At 41.1% G+C, this 15,254-nt stretch overlaps 1 long non-coding RNA gene across 2 annotated transcripts; it reads right to left on the bottom strand.

The window, feature by feature from the left end:
• Window positions 1–3,929: 3,929 nt before the first annotated feature.
• On the bottom strand, window positions 3,930–15,019 carry LOC146423222 (uncharacterized). Of its 2 annotated transcripts, XR_014847619.1 has the most exons (5): window positions 14,904–15,019; window positions 12,511–12,574; window positions 9,982–10,096; window positions 8,717–8,756; window positions 3,930–5,768 (listed from the first exon to the last, which is right to left on the bottom strand). It is a non-coding gene; the product is annotated as an uncharacterized LOC146423222 (long non-coding RNA). The 2 variants fall into 2 exon arrangements; XR_014847620.1 differs by lacking the exon at window positions 8,717–8,756.
• Between the last annotated feature and the right edge of the window lie 235 nt (window positions 15,020–15,254).

Here is a 15,254-nt window from a genome sequence, read left to right as displayed (position 1 = left end):
TAGAACAATGCCCTGAAAGAAACCTAAAATTTCTTTCCCGGGGTAAAGTCAAACAAAACCTTTGACTAAAATTATACAAAATTTTTAACCTGATATATTTTCCAACAAATTCACTTTCTTTTTCCATCCCAATTTCTACAGCATTTTGCAGTAAATGCCTCTTTTTTGGGATCTTCAGCATGCATTTCATTTAGCAGACTGAAGTAGGAGGATAAGGCAGGAGCAGCTGCCTCTCCCCCTGGGCACTTCAGAGCTCTGGTCAGCTCTAGGGAGGTTTCCTCTTGGAAATCCATAAAGGGAAGCTCTCTCTTTTATCAGTCTCTTGCTGTGAAAATGTGGACTTGAGGACTATTTTTTTCATCTCACAAACAGGTAACTAGAAATATAAGCATTTTCTATTAGAGCTGTTGAACACAGCATCTGACAGACGTGAGGCTGCTGCAGCTCCATGTCTCCACATCCAACCAGCAGGAAGGCTGAAGGTGTATTTCCAAATGACTTATTCTAAATTTTCCATGTTCAAAATAATTTCTTTACGAATTCAAAACATAAAAAAGATGATGATGATGATGATGATGAGGATGGGGATGATGATGATGATGTGTATTTGCTTGCCTCATCTGTGAATTTAAAAAAAGAGGAAGAATAGAAAGTCAATGTAAATTGACAATGAGAGCAGAAGGAAGAATGAGGCACATTGAGGTTTGAGACAAAAGGTGAATGTGTAGTGATTAGCAACAAATGCTCCCATGGTCTCTGGAGATGTTTATCCTGATGAAGAATCTAAAAGCATCTTCATTAACTAATGGGCGATTTGTCCAACCTGAGTGGCCCCAGTTTTCAGTCTGACAGCTCTTCCTTCCTGCACAAGGTGTTTTTGGGGGTTGTTCACAGCAGTGTGAGACATGGTGCAGATTGAACATTGTCCATCTCTGCACTGTGTAAGATGAGTTGTTTAATTTATGCATATCTGAATGCTAAGCCACTTTTATTAGCTACCTGATTAGGCTCTCACTAAGAACAGAGCCTGTGTTTTTATATCCAAAATGTGATCTGTTCTCATAGCAATTCCATCCTATTAGCCAGGCTGCATTTCTTCCACGGATATTTACAGGCATTCAGCCCAGGTCAGTGTTTCTTTTTACTTCTTCAGAGAAGCCCTAACCATTTTGGCAGTTCAGATCAAGCCGTATCAGCCATGAAAATGCCAAGGGACAGATGGCAGTTTTCTCTTTCTGAAAGCAATCTGCTTTCACCAAGATAAAAATAAAAATTTAGCTTAAAATAAAAATAAAAAAGGAGCTATGGGAAACCTGCAGTTTTCAAAAGGTTGCCATTAAAAACTGTACTTGTCATTTCATGCTGAACACCTTGTGCAGTGTACACCTGCAGGGCTCATCAAAATAAAACCTTCTGAAATGATAAATAGTGACCTTTGGGAGTTTTTCCCCCAAAAAATCAAGAAAAAAACAACATTCCCTGTATAAAGTTTCCCCACAATCATCAGTAGTTATGTATGTAAGAAAGCAATGCAGTTAAACAATCCTCAAGCCATTCACTTGCTGAAAATGGGCAAATCGAAAAAGAAAAGGCATTGTGGTGAAATAAGTGACTTGTTTATGGAAAAAAAAAATTAAGTATTTTAAATATTTCTTAGGAGACATTTGGTTACTGTTTATTTAGGTTTTCAGATGTGGTCACTGTGGGCTGTTCACAGAGTCAGCACTAGATTCACACTGCACTTGTGAATGAAGGGGCTGAAATGGCAATTTAAAAAGAGAGTCACCTTTATATTGTGGGACACTCTGTCTTTTAATTTTCTCTGCTCACATGTAATAATAAAAAGCATTTTTTGGGGTGTAAATAACTCTGGAAGTTCAAAAAAATTAGGACTTTCAACGGAAGATTTTATTTTACACTTATGAGCCCTCTACACCACATTATAGGGCAAATAATGTATTAGACAAGCTAAAAACTGAAGGAAATTGTGCCGCACAGATTAGATCTTTATTTGTCCTTATGCATTTCTAGGAAGGAAAATAATGTCCAGGGAGGAAAAAAATATGCACACCAGTGGTTAAAATAAACTAATTGGAAGAGAAGAACCCTAATAAAATTGCATCTGTGTACCAAAAGGAAAATCTCTGCATGCTGTGAGATCTGTGGGCAAACAAACCTTACACCAGAAAATGTGTGAGTAGAACCCTGAGAGGAACAGCTGAATCCAGGTATGGCTCTTGCTGATTTCAGCAAGGCTAGAAATAAAGTGGTGAGAACAAACACAAACCTCTTGTTGTTCTGAAGTTCCTCCGAAACCCCAGGGATCAGGGAAAATAGTTTTAAACACTGAGAAACAAATGTTTTGAGACTTGGCCTATAAAATTGGTATGTGCTGCATTAAATGCTTTTTGTATTCATGAAGATCTCGTCTCATTATCTCATTTTTGCTTTAATTTTCACTCTTAATAAGGTAAAGGTGGTATCTGTGTCCAAAGGAATACATTGTTTTAGGTGGTAAAATCTGACCTTGTCAAATTCAAGTATTTGACAAGGAAAAAAAACCAAATTACATCTTATTCTGCTTCAGAAGATGACACTGACAAAATTGAGTGTCCCCAGCCAGCACCTGAGAAAACTACTGTCCATGACATGAGTGAGTCTTATATTAATAATTAATTCTTAATTAACTCACGGCTGTGAGTCCCTCAAGAAAATACACAGAGCAAGCTCTTTAAAGAGGAACCAAATAAAAGTTAATGCTTTATGTTCATATGAAACACCATTCTTAGTGTAAATCAACTCTTGGATGTGCTCATTAGACTGTGGCAGGGGTGAGGATCAAGTTCTCAGACCAGGTTCATGCTCAGAGCTAACATGTCTAAAAACAGCGCAGAAGGCACCTGGCCATGGTGTCACCCTAAATCCTTGTCTGCTCCACTTCTTCAAAGAGGTACTTCAGCAACCCAGTTCTACTGGCAAAAAGTGCTGGCAGAAGAACAAAATCCAAAGTCATGAGTTTAGGCTGCCGTGGAAAACACTCTTTGAATTTTTAAGCACAATTATTGTTGATGGAGGCATCTAAATTAAAAAAAGAAAAACAAAAAACCAACAACAACTGATAAAGATATGGTCAAATAGAAAACCCAAATCTATTTGCACTTCAATCATCCCTGTTTCTCTGAGCTTTTGCCCCCTTCCACCAGCACTGGCCTGTCCAGGGCTGAAGGCTGAACTCTTAATTCAAATTCAAATTCAAATTGTAGCTAACAGCTCTGGCCTGATGGCTTATCAGCTAAGCATGCATTTGAAACCAGCACAGAAACCGCTGAATCATCCCATGAAGGACCTTCACCCTGGAGGGGGATTTGGGGTATCCAAAGACCACCAGGATATACGGAGCATGCGTGGTGCACATGCTAATGATATTAATGACTTCCGAGAAATTATTCGTATAGCCACTCCTATCCTGAAGAATGTAATGAATATCCATAAATTTTACTTATAACACTGTGTCTTTGGGGTACTGAGGTTGTGTGTGTTTGGTGGAAACAATCCCCACACACCCAGTGCATCGAATAAAGCAAATACCCACTTCTCTGACTTGGTCTCTGAAGTGTCTCTGGGCCCGATTGGGGCGAATCACAACCAGAAAACAGAAAAAAAAATTCTTTCTAATAAAGCTTTTGTCTTCCTTTTTTCCCCTTTCCCTGTAATTTAATTTTCCACTGTTTCACAGTCTGGTCTTAAAGAACTTTCTTTTATAATTTTATTGGATTTCCATATAAATCAGTAGCAAATTAATGCCTGCAGTATCAAATGCCAGGAAACACTGATTTTGTGGAGAGGGATAAAACCCTCTGTTAGTGGCCAGATCAGCTGCATCAGAGTGGTTGTGACAGTTCTCAGTTTTTGTCCTGTTATGCCCTTGGAGTATGTACACAGTAAAGGCTCAATGATATATTCAAAATCCTGTTTTTATGGGGACAAAAAAAAAGGAAAAAGAAAGGAAAAAAACCAACCCCAGCCATTTGGATTTGCTTAGCTGGAGGGTTTTTATTTCATAAATGCTCAAAACACATGTAGTCTTCAGCCATTTTTAAGCCTGTAAGCAGAAATACACTTGCAGATGTCATCCTGTTAAAAGTGACTGAAGTTAAATTGTCGATTTGGCTGAGCAGAAGAAAGATACACTGAGGTAGCAACTTGACAGCTCCTGTTTTGCCATGTGCTGGAGCAGTCAGGCTCAGGCACCTCTGCTCTGGGCATCACTTTCTGGAGCAAGGTTTCATTTTTTCCCCATGCAGCATTACACAGTGTGTAATTAGTGCTCATTACTGTATTAATGACAGGAGCAGACAAAGCCCTGTAGGGGAAAAGGTGAGCCCTGGAAGTGTTTAAGTCACCATTTCCCATGAAGGAAATGGATGCAGAACAGTATTGACACAGAGAACTTCTTGTCATAATGGCTTTAAAGTGATGCAGTGAGCCATCATCTCACTGCTCCAGCGAGAGCCACTAAACCCTGGCAAATTCATCAAACTTCACTGCAAAATTCATATTAGTGTGTCTGACAGTGCAATCCCTTGGCCATCAAAACACAATAAAATCCCTAAAGCTGGTGTGTGAGCAGTGCCTGGTTTTGAGCTTGATGGATATCTCTGCAAGGTCATCTCTGGTGTCACCCTCCTGTGCCCTTCTTACAAAACATGAACCTGTGGTCCTTGGGACTCCTTTATTGCTTTTGTTCATGTTTGCAAAATTTCTCTAAGGATGAAAAAGGTTCAAACATAGAGTAAAAGGACTAGCTTGGAATAAAAGAGCCATGCACTGCAATGAATGGCAGATTTATAATACCCACTGAGATGCTCTTTTTTAATCCAGCACTTGATTAATCAGTTTTACTCCTTCACCTGTTATACGGATTTAGAATAGCATTGGATTCATGCCAAAGCATAAATAAGTCAGTTATCATGCTTTCTGTGACAGAAAGACAAATTTGCTTTTTTGAAGAAAAGTGGATATTGACAAAATATACATTTCTACAGAGTGTGCACTATTGATAAACAGAGTTCTGTTCAAAAGAAAGTAACTCTTTAAACCCTGATAGATTAATTTTCCTTGGACTCATTCAGATAAGACTGTGTATTGTTCGGTTTTTTCCATTTCTGGCTGGGAATTGCAGCTTGGAAATTCAGGGCGTGCACTCTGAAAAAGATACTTTGAAATTAAGACAAACTAATTTGAACAGAGTGGTTTAAGACTGAGACCAAAAACTACCACAGTCTTTGTTAAATATCAGTTGTTTCAAAATAGCACCAACTTGTCTTCTCAGCCTTGTTGTAAATTGAATAAGGGATTTGTCCTAGAAATCTTCCTCCTTTTCAGAGCCTCGTAGTCACAACTTATCCTCCTGACAGCTGCTGTGATTAAGGATTTTAACTGAAACTCTGCCTCTGAGGAGCACCTAGGAAACCATCCTGCTTGTCATCTCCATCTTCTGAGACAATGACAGGTTTTCCCTGCACTCCTGGGGTGACTTTGTTCAATGTCTCCGTGTCAGTCTCCAGTCCCAGACCCTCAGGACTGCAAGCTTCTGTCACTGTGGGATCTTCCTGGGGTTTGTTGTCATTGCCAAGGAAGGCAAATCCCCTTGGCTTTTCAGAGGCCACTTTGTGATGCCAGAGGAGATGATCTGGAGATTTTCCTCTGAAACTCTTTTTTCAATGCAAACATCATTCCTGTGTCCATGGCTTGCAAAAATAACAAATCTGGAATGTGGGAAAAAAAGAGCTCGTTTTAGGAGGTGTCTGCAACAGGAGCTTTGTCCATCACAAACTCACCAGACTGCCAGTGGCCTTTCAAGGTTTTTAAGCATTTTGCACTCATTCCTTCCAAAAGTATCTCTGTGCTGTCATTTTTTATCATCTGCCAGAGGTATCCCGTTCTGCTCAGAGTGTTCTGATTTTGCTTTGTTCTGCTCTTGTACATTTGTGGCTGCACAGACATAGCACCCCTCAGGTCTCTGCACATCTGCCAGGGCATCACTGCTCTGCCTCTTGGCACATTTTCATCAGTGACTTTGCTCCTCCTCATGAGGAGTGCAAAGCCATTGGGACAGACTGGTCAAAACCACTCCCATTACTCCCAAACAGACTCCTGGAAGGAGTCTTCTTCAAGAGCTGATTTTTCACATCTCACCCCAAAACTGTAGTCAGGACTTGAGAAGATTTGTTGAGAGACACCAAAGTCAATGTTTCCACCTTGACCAAGCATTTGCTATCCTCTCTGCGTGATGTATTCTGCAATAGCTAGTTTAAAATGACAAACTTTTTCTTTAATTTTAATAGAGTTGCCTTCTATAATTTCTTGTTTATTATTTTTCCCATGATGTTATTTTGTCACATGGCACAGTGTCACCTCATTTGAAGAATGTATTTTTTCACACATTATGCTCCTGATAGGTTCAAAATCTCAAAGGAGATGGGGTATATTTGTTAAATACTACTCACTCCTACTTTTAACTTGTGGAAATAAGGTCAGCTCCTGAACATTCTGGTTAGAGAGTGCTGAAAACTTTTTTGACTCTGTGCTTCACCTGTCTTGCTTTATTTTCTCTTTCCTTCTAAACATGGAACATATCTCACATATCTGGAGCTCCTGTGAGGATAGAACACTGGAAATGCTCCTATTATTTCCTTTCTCCAGCTATCTCTTAGTATTTTTAGCTACTCTGCTTAGATTCAGTCTTCATGTGACAGGCTTTTTCTGAAATTTATGAAAAATGCTTCCCAAATTATCTGGAGAGTCCTGTATTACATCTTTATCTGCTTCTTTAACTTTTTGCTAACAACTGCAGGACTGTGTATATATCTATATATCTATGCATACAGCAAAGGTCATCAACAAACACAGCTGTTTACAATATTCTCATGGCAAGACTTTCAGAAAAAACCTTTAAAAAAATACTTTGAAAACTGACCACAAAATATTTGCATCCTGAGGCTCAAGAGAAGGCAATCCTGATAGTGTAAAGGGTTTCCCACACAAACACACACTGCCCTGCATATTTCAATGTGTAAACTTCCATTTCCTGAGATTCCTGGGTGTGCTGACCCCTGACTGTTTCTGTGGAAAAGGGTTTGCTGTAAAATCCTGGCAGTGCTGGTTTGGACATGGATGGGCAGGATCTCCAGCTTTTAGACACAAACCAAATGTTGTGGAAAATAAAACCAGTGAGAGGTTGCAACACTGTCAGATGGATGGGAATTTCACAGAAACAAGCAGAAAAGTTTTCCTAAAGGTATTCTGGATGTATGGAACTGTACATAACAAATAAGCAGATGCTTTTACCTGGGGCTCAGAAAAGCTGTTTCTTTCTCAGCGTCACCATTTCCCTCTGTGCCCCTTTTCCCTCCTGAGGTGGCATTTATGATACAGCAAATAATCACTGTGATACACCAGAGGCTTTGGAGGATTTTCTTGTTTGGTTTTGGTTTTGGTTTTGGTTGGTTTGTTTGCTTGTTTTGTTTCACTTTGTCTTGTTTCACTTTGTCTGGTTTCATTTGTTTGTGGGAGTTTTGGTTGGTTGGTCAGGGTTTTTTTTCTTTTTTCCCTTTCCTTCTTTCCTTGCAACATCTGTGGGAACTTAATTCAGCACCAGGTTGCTATTAATTCCTGGCTTTTGGCCTTGCACTTCTATTTTACAATTTTTATTGGTGTTTATATTCAGTCTGAATTTCACTCTGAGCTTCTGGAACCTCAGGGACAGAGTTGTGCTCCGTGGCAGTGCACAGATATATGATGTTTAAACGAGGCACAAAGCAAAAGTTGACACTTTCCCATCCTGTATGTGCACAAAGGACATGAATTGTGTCTGCTAAGGGAGTCATTACAGGGGCTTTTCAGACATTTATAGGTTTCAGCCATGAATTACCACACAGAATTTGCATGCGTTTCTAAGCTAAACATATTCTGAAGTGTTCTTTTCTGGCCTGCTGACCTTTAAACACATTTTTCAAAGGCAGGGGAAATGCTGATGTGGTTATTTTGCTCCTATGAATGCACCAAATTTCTCAGTTGCCATGACTGCACATCCTGGTGGGGTGTTTGAGTTCCCAGTGTGTTCCTACAGCCAAAGAGCCACTGGGAACATCAATCCAAGCATCCTTTCCCACAAAAATGGTGGGTGTTTGCGTGAGAGCTCAGCACAAAATCTGAGTCTCATTTTTGGGAAAGCAGACCCAGCATGCTACATCTCCCCTGTTAGGGTTGCCCATCCTGGTTGCACAATATTTGATGACTTTGCCACAGCGGGAAAATCACCTCAATGTAATTTCTGTCATAAAAGGCAGAGTGTTACCTTCATTCTGTAAAAGAGGTGCAATAATTCACTGGTTTATGTTTCATCAGTAATTTCACAATGCTGGTTTTTACAGCATCTCTCTGCTGGGGTCACCCTGTGTGTTGTACTTAAAATGGTTTGCATTTGCAGATTTTGTTGGTTGTTAATAATCACCATATAAGGAGAAAACAAAGGTTTTCCTGTATCTGTAGGTTCAGAAATCAAGAAAGATGACAGTGACACCAGCAATAACACAAGATACAGCTGTTCAGAATATACAGTATGCTTTTCACATGGTGGGCTGCCTGTAAATATCTACTTGATCTGTGTTCTTGGAGATCTCATTTTTTGGAGAGGAAAAGATAAAGGCATCACCTGGTTTGGCGTAACAGCCATCCAACAGAAGGGGCTGCACCTGCAAGGACAGGGAAATTAGGGATAATACAGTCTGGGAGACATGCTCTGTCTTTAAATCCAAAGTGTTCACGAACACTACAGGAATCAGAAACATTCTGAGCAAAATGTGGGATACTTTATGGTGGGAAAGTAAAGGTCATGTTCAGTTCCAAGTTTTGCATGAGATATTTCCCACATTTTGAATTAAATGCCATTCACCTGTTTGTGTTTTTATGAACATAGCTGTATTTTGCTACGGCTTTTTCCCCCCTGTAATTGAATATAAAAGGTTATCTATGTGTTATATTCTATTCCTGGAAGGCTAAATGTGCTCAGTTTAACACAAAATTTAACTTCAGAAGTACCTGCACTTTGCAGTAATATTTCCAGGAGGCAGAGAAGTTTTTCCCATCATGAGATCTCTCAATTCTGCCTCCCTTTGGCTCTTTCTTCTCCTGGCTCCCAGCAGAGCTTTCTCACCTGCCCTCAGACCTCAGCTTAGTTACAGACAGGTTGCCCTGTTTTGCTCCCAAGTTGGAAATTTTGCCTCTCTTGAAACTATCGTATAATAAATAAAACATAACATGTGTCAATAATTTTAAAAATCCCCATCTTTATGCCTAAATATTATCCTAGTTGATTTTTTAATGGAAACCAGCTATTCCCACACATTTTTATGAAAGAAAAAATAAATAACCAATACTTAACAAAGAACATCTCCTATATATTAATAAAATCCACCACACATGGCAAAACTGGAAAGGCTCTAGGATTTGAATGGAAAACATTGCTTGTTCAGTATTTAGCCAATTTTGCTATTCTAAGAAGGGCACATGAAATCTGCTATTTATTTATAATTACAGACATCATGCAGAAAACATCAGAGAAGTACAATTATTAGATGGCTTTCAATAAATTACATAATTATTGGTTCTCTTTAATTCTTAAAATTGCAAAAATTTCCTAGCATGTTCATTACATGTACAAAGGGGTGCATCAGGCTTAAGAGTCAAGCACCCCAAGCTTTCTAAATAAAATAGTGAGTGACGATTCCTGAAAACATAGTTTTTATTCAGTTTCTCCAAGAGTTTCAACATCTTGATTCATAACATGTGGGTAGGCCAATCCTTCTCTATACTGAATTTTGCAAATCATTCAATTTCTCTTGTCAAAGGATGCTTCAGATCCCCCAGGGATAAAGAAAATACTGTCTTTTTTTTGCCGTGTTATAACAGATGTCTCACCTGAGGACCTTGGCTGCTGACAGGGGCAGTTATACCTGCAGAAGGTAGGGACAGCTCAGTCCTGCTGAAGACAAGCTTTGATTTCTGCAGCTGAAGGCAATATTTGCATGGCAATCTGTTTTAGCAGGGAGAAGGACTCAGTGGAGATAAAATTTTCAATATCACTTATAAATGATGAGAGGTGAGAGCAACAAAAACATTGACACTAAGTTTAGGAGAGTTGCACAGCACAATGTGAAAAATGCCGTGACCAGCTATAACTCTAAAATTCCTCACAAAAGTTATTTGAAGCACAGTTATTATCCACTGCAGCACTAACACACCTTTCCAGGTATTTTTCAACCATACATCACTCTGATTTATAAGCTCAAATTATTTATGAAGATAAGGTTTCAATGGCATCCTCAGTGCTCATGTCCTTCTCAGCCTCCTGACCACCAGGGCTTGGGATGAAATTGCCTCCTCAGAGATTGTTTTGCTTTCCTGGCCCCACAGCCAGCCTAAGCTTTGCACGTCTGGCACTCAGGTCATGATATGAGTCATTTCCCGAGATTGCCAGGGAAGCACTGAGCTTGTGAATGCAATAAAAGTCTGACCTGTAACCAGCAAATATCCAGGAGAAGTGGTGTGTGAAGCTGCATGACTTGAACCCTGGTGCACAAGGTGCCCCAGATGCTTGCTGGGCCAGAGAGCTCAGCCTGCTCTGCCTCCTGCTTCCACGAAAAATAGCCCCATAAGCACTGCTAGAAAAAGGACATTTTAGGGATCCCACTTGTTTAATCTTATGCATAAACTGCTTTTATCTTTCTTTCCTTCTTCTTTAGGCTTAACACAGCATCACTGGCATATAATCTATCACAAAGACTACACAGGATCACAGCTGCTCCTTTCAGCATGTGCCAGCTCCAAGTGAAAGATTAGCAGATTCTGTACACATGTTTTAGTTAAGTCAGCATTGTTGGATGGCTTTGAAATGTGTTTGATGCTGGATTTGCTGTGGCTCAGGGTTTAACCAGCTGCCTGAGGGTGTTGGTCTGGTGGTAGCTGGGAGTTTCTGGTCCCAAGTCATAAAGAAAATTGCAGATATTTCAAAGAGAGAGAAAAGTAGTTGGTACACACAGGACAAGGACAATGGTTTGGCTTTTGTTAATACATCTTATAAAGAAATGGTTGTTTCCCTCTGCAGGGTCAAAAGAGCAGTTTAAAGAAATATGTGGTTTGCTTTTCTGCAAAGAATGGATATTCAAGCTGTCCAGACATGGCCATGGACTCAAACCCAGTCGTTCTGAGCCATGGGAGCCATGCTTGTATCTCTAGCTTGGGGCAAATACAAAGCAATTTGGCTGAAGTTGCTCCTCCTTGGATCACTTCTCCATCACAGGTGTCATCCCATGTAAAATCCCAGAGGCTGATCCAGCCCATTTTCTCATCATTCCCCAGCAATTCCTGGCCCCTTTTCCCTTCCATTTACACACTTAACAAGGCTGCACCACCTGTACAGGAGTGAGCCATTGGCATCTGTCCTGCATCCAAATGTCTGGGCTGGAGTTCAGTGTCATTCCAACAGGTGTGTGCCATAAAAATCAGAGCCATTGCAACACACGAGGTATTTCAGAGTCCATGAATGTGTCCTGCAGCAGTGACACTGCTCTTGTGCCAGCATTGAGGCAGGAGTTCCTGGGCACGTGGTGGGAAGAGAGAGCCCAGAGCAGCCCTTGATCCCTGCCTGGCTTCTGCCTTGGCTTCCACCTGAAACACCTGATTTGGCCCTCAGGAAGGGTTTAGGTTTTGTAATCATGCTGGAATGAATCTTTCCTGGAAGAAACATGTGAATATTCTGATGAGCTGTAGTGGACTCCTGCTCAAACTGCCCTGTCACTGTGATTTTGTTTGCTGATTAACTCTTCTTGTGTAAAGAATGAAACCTACATCAGTTGATCACTGGTGTTGCACACATTTTGCTCTACCAGAGTGTGTTTGTTGCTGTGATCTGTTGGACCTCATGGCTTCACTGAGGAATTCTGTGCCTTTTCCTTGGGTGGCATCTCTTCTTTTCCCCACTGCCTGAAGCAGGACAGACTTGTTTCTCTCCTCAAAATAAAAGTAGGTGTTTTCCTTAACGGAATTAATGCTGATTTATTTTTAGCAGGCTGGGAAGGCATTAAGAATTAAGCAGCCCCCTGAAGCATTTCTGCAGGGACTTACAGGACAGTGATTCATTTTCTGCATCTGCTGAGGCTGTCAGCAGCAGGGTCACCTGTGGTTTTGCATTGACTTGCCCTTTCATGGCACTTCTAATCTCATTAAGTGTGATATGAATATAATTTGCCACGTGCACTCACCATGGATATCACCATTTAAACAATGCTTAAATTTTATTAAATCCTTATTAATTCCCTGACCAGAAGATGGAGCTTTTGGGCCGGGAAATCCTTCTTTGGGGCTGGAAAAAACTTATTTTGAGGAAATGAATGATTTCAGGGAAATTTTACAGCTTTTGAGGCATTTGAACACCCTGTTTCAACTTACCCCAGAACACAAGCCAGAACTATCTCAGCACATCTGCTTTTCCCATGCTGCTGTCCATGATGTTCTGGGTTCAAAAGGTAAGAAAACAGTCAAATTCTCAGATGTTTTGAAATCTCACCAGAATTTTCCCAAAATTCAGACTTCTTGAACTAGAACACATAAACCCCCAAAACCTATGGGTTTCAGCATTGCACTCATCTCAAAAATTAGTGGTTTATTGAATTTGTCCCCAAAATCTGTTGTCACTCATGCTATCCTCAAAATTCACTATATTTATTACACTCACTGAAAAATCTGAATTTTGGTTCACCTTATCTCAAAATTGGCTTTTGGGGGTGTAGTGGTTTTGATTGGCCCAAAACATCAGCGAACCTATAGTATTCACCCCCTTTCCTCCTCTACAATCCACAAGCCAGGTGGGGGGGAGGGGGCAGGGTGTGGGGTCTCTTTTCAGTCCACAGAGCAGATTCTCGAATTTACTCATCACCACAATTCTTCTACTACAAATACTCTTTATCTCTGCTTGTTTCTCTCTCTCTTCAGACAGTTTTCTGCTCTCACCCCCACCCTCTTAAGAAGCAGTCTCTGCACTCACCCCCCCCCCTTTTTCCCTCTTTGCAAACTAGCAACACAGACAGGGGGCAGGTTGAGGGGTCTTCTGGTCAGTCCAATCAGGAAAAGAGGTTCTCTACTTAGCCAGGGGTCCTTCCCACGAGAGACAGTCCTCTAGGAACTTCTTTGGCGTGGGTCCAATCTCATGAGCAACATCCCGCCCAAATTTTTGCTGCAACATGAGTCTTTTGTCCATAGGGTGCTGTGCAGACTCTCCCGAGCTGAGGCCAGGCTGCTTCCATGCTAGGAGCAAGGCCTATCTCTCTCAGTCAAGGCCTTTTGCAGTTTTAACTCTTAGATGAGACTCCCACTGGTTCACAGTCTTTTCCAGGCATCCACCTCCTCCTCTGAGAGAGAGCTGTGGGTGTATTTCTGCATCCTTATGGACTCCATGGGCTGCAGGAGGAATTTCTGACTCCCCCATAGCTTCCACCACGGCTAGCAGAAAGTTTCAGCTCTGGTGCCGGAAGCACTGGAGCACCTCTTTCTCCCCCCTTCTTCACTGACCTTGGCACTCTCCATGCTGTTCTCCCTCACATATTTTCACCTGCACCTCCTCCTCCTCCAACTACAAAGTGAAAGAAGTGCGCGCCTGCTTTGTTTTGACTTTTTCTTAAATATGTTTTCACAGAGGCATAACCAGCACCTCCAATTGGCCCAAACTTGGCCGGCAGCATGTCCATCACCTTCAGAGCCATCAGAGATTGGCTCTGCTGGACTTGATGTAAAAACTTCCAGAACTTGCACTCAGGACACACAGGAGCCATCTTTGTGCCACACCCCACCCCTCAGACACCTCCCTAGGCCTACTAGAACAGCTTCTGAGGGGCTCAAATTTCTCCTAGATGTTAAAAACACTTCGCTGATGTTTTGGGCCAATCAAAACCACTACAGGGGGGCATTTTCACATGCCTACCCCAACCATCCAAGGTACCTTTGCATATCCTTTCCCTTTCCCTCTTTTTTCTTTCCTCTTTTCCTCCCTTTTCCTTTTTCCTTCCTATTTTTTGTAATTTCCTCTTTTTCCTTCATTTTCCCAATTATTTTCTTTCTTTTTCTTCATTTTTGCCTTTTCTCCTCTTTTATCTAAATCCCACTTTTCCATCCAAATCCCCTTTTGGCTTTTCCATTCCTTCATCTTTTTTCCCTTTCCTATCCCTTTTTCCTCTCTCTGCTCCTTTCCTCCACTTTTTTCATTTTCTTCCACTTTTTTAATTTCCTCACCCTTTTTTTCCTTTCCTCCCCCTTTTCCTTTTTATTTCTTCACTTTTTGCATTTTTTGTTTTTTCCTTTCTCCCCGGTCTCCTTTTCCTCCCCCTTTTCCCCTTGCTTCTCTTTTTTTCCTTTTTCTCTCTTTTTTTCCCCTTTTACCCCTTTTTCTCCTACTTTCCTCCCTTCTTTCCCTAGTTTTTCTTTCTTCCCCCTTTTTCTATTTTCTCCTGTTCCCCTTTTCCCCCCCCTTCCCCCTTTTTCCCTTTTCCTCTCTTCTTTCCATAATTTTCCTTTCCTCCCCCTTTGTTCCTTTTCTCCTTCTTTTTTCCCCTTTTCTTCTTTCTTCCTTTCATTCCATTTCTCCCCTTGCTTTTGTTCCTTTCCATCCCCCTATGCTGCTCTTTTCTCCCCCACATCTATTCACAAAACTTCCAATCCCACTGCTCCCAACACCAGACACAGGGTGGGGGAAAGAGGGGAGCTTAAGGAGCTTTCAGGTGGATTTTCCCACTTTCAGGTCTTTCCTGCAAAAAAAATTTATCAGTTATTAGATCTACTTTTGCCCTTACCTGCCTCCGGCCCCGTTTGATCCCCAGCTTAGCTCCGTATCCCCAAAGAGCTCCGTTTTATCCCCAAATCTGTGAAGAAAACACAATCCCAGGACAGCAGATCTGACTCCTCCCTCGATTATTTTTTAATTTTGGCAGACAAGGGGGAGAGAAAATTACTAATCCAGGCAGCCTCAGGGGACCACCCCACCCAATGATGTGAGATAATTTTTGGCCAGAAAAGGTGAAAACAGGGAGAAAACCAGGGTTTTTTTGTCAAAACTGATGCCAAAATTGGCATTACCAGATATGGAGTTGGGGGGTTTTGCCCAATGAGGTTTAAATTATCCCACAATGACAAGAAGGTGAGGG

This window comes from Lichenostomus cassidix, unplaced genomic scaffold (assembly GCF_008360975.1).
Source record: "Lichenostomus cassidix isolate B80296 unplaced genomic scaffold, HeHo_3.0 HiC_scaffold_441, whole genome shotgun sequence".
In the NCBI taxonomy this organism is placed as follows: domain Eukaryota; kingdom Metazoa; phylum Chordata; class Aves; order Passeriformes; family Meliphagidae; genus Lichenostomus; species Lichenostomus cassidix.
Note: the sequence above shows the minus strand (reverse complement) of the source record. Positions and strands in the feature narration are given on the sequence as shown.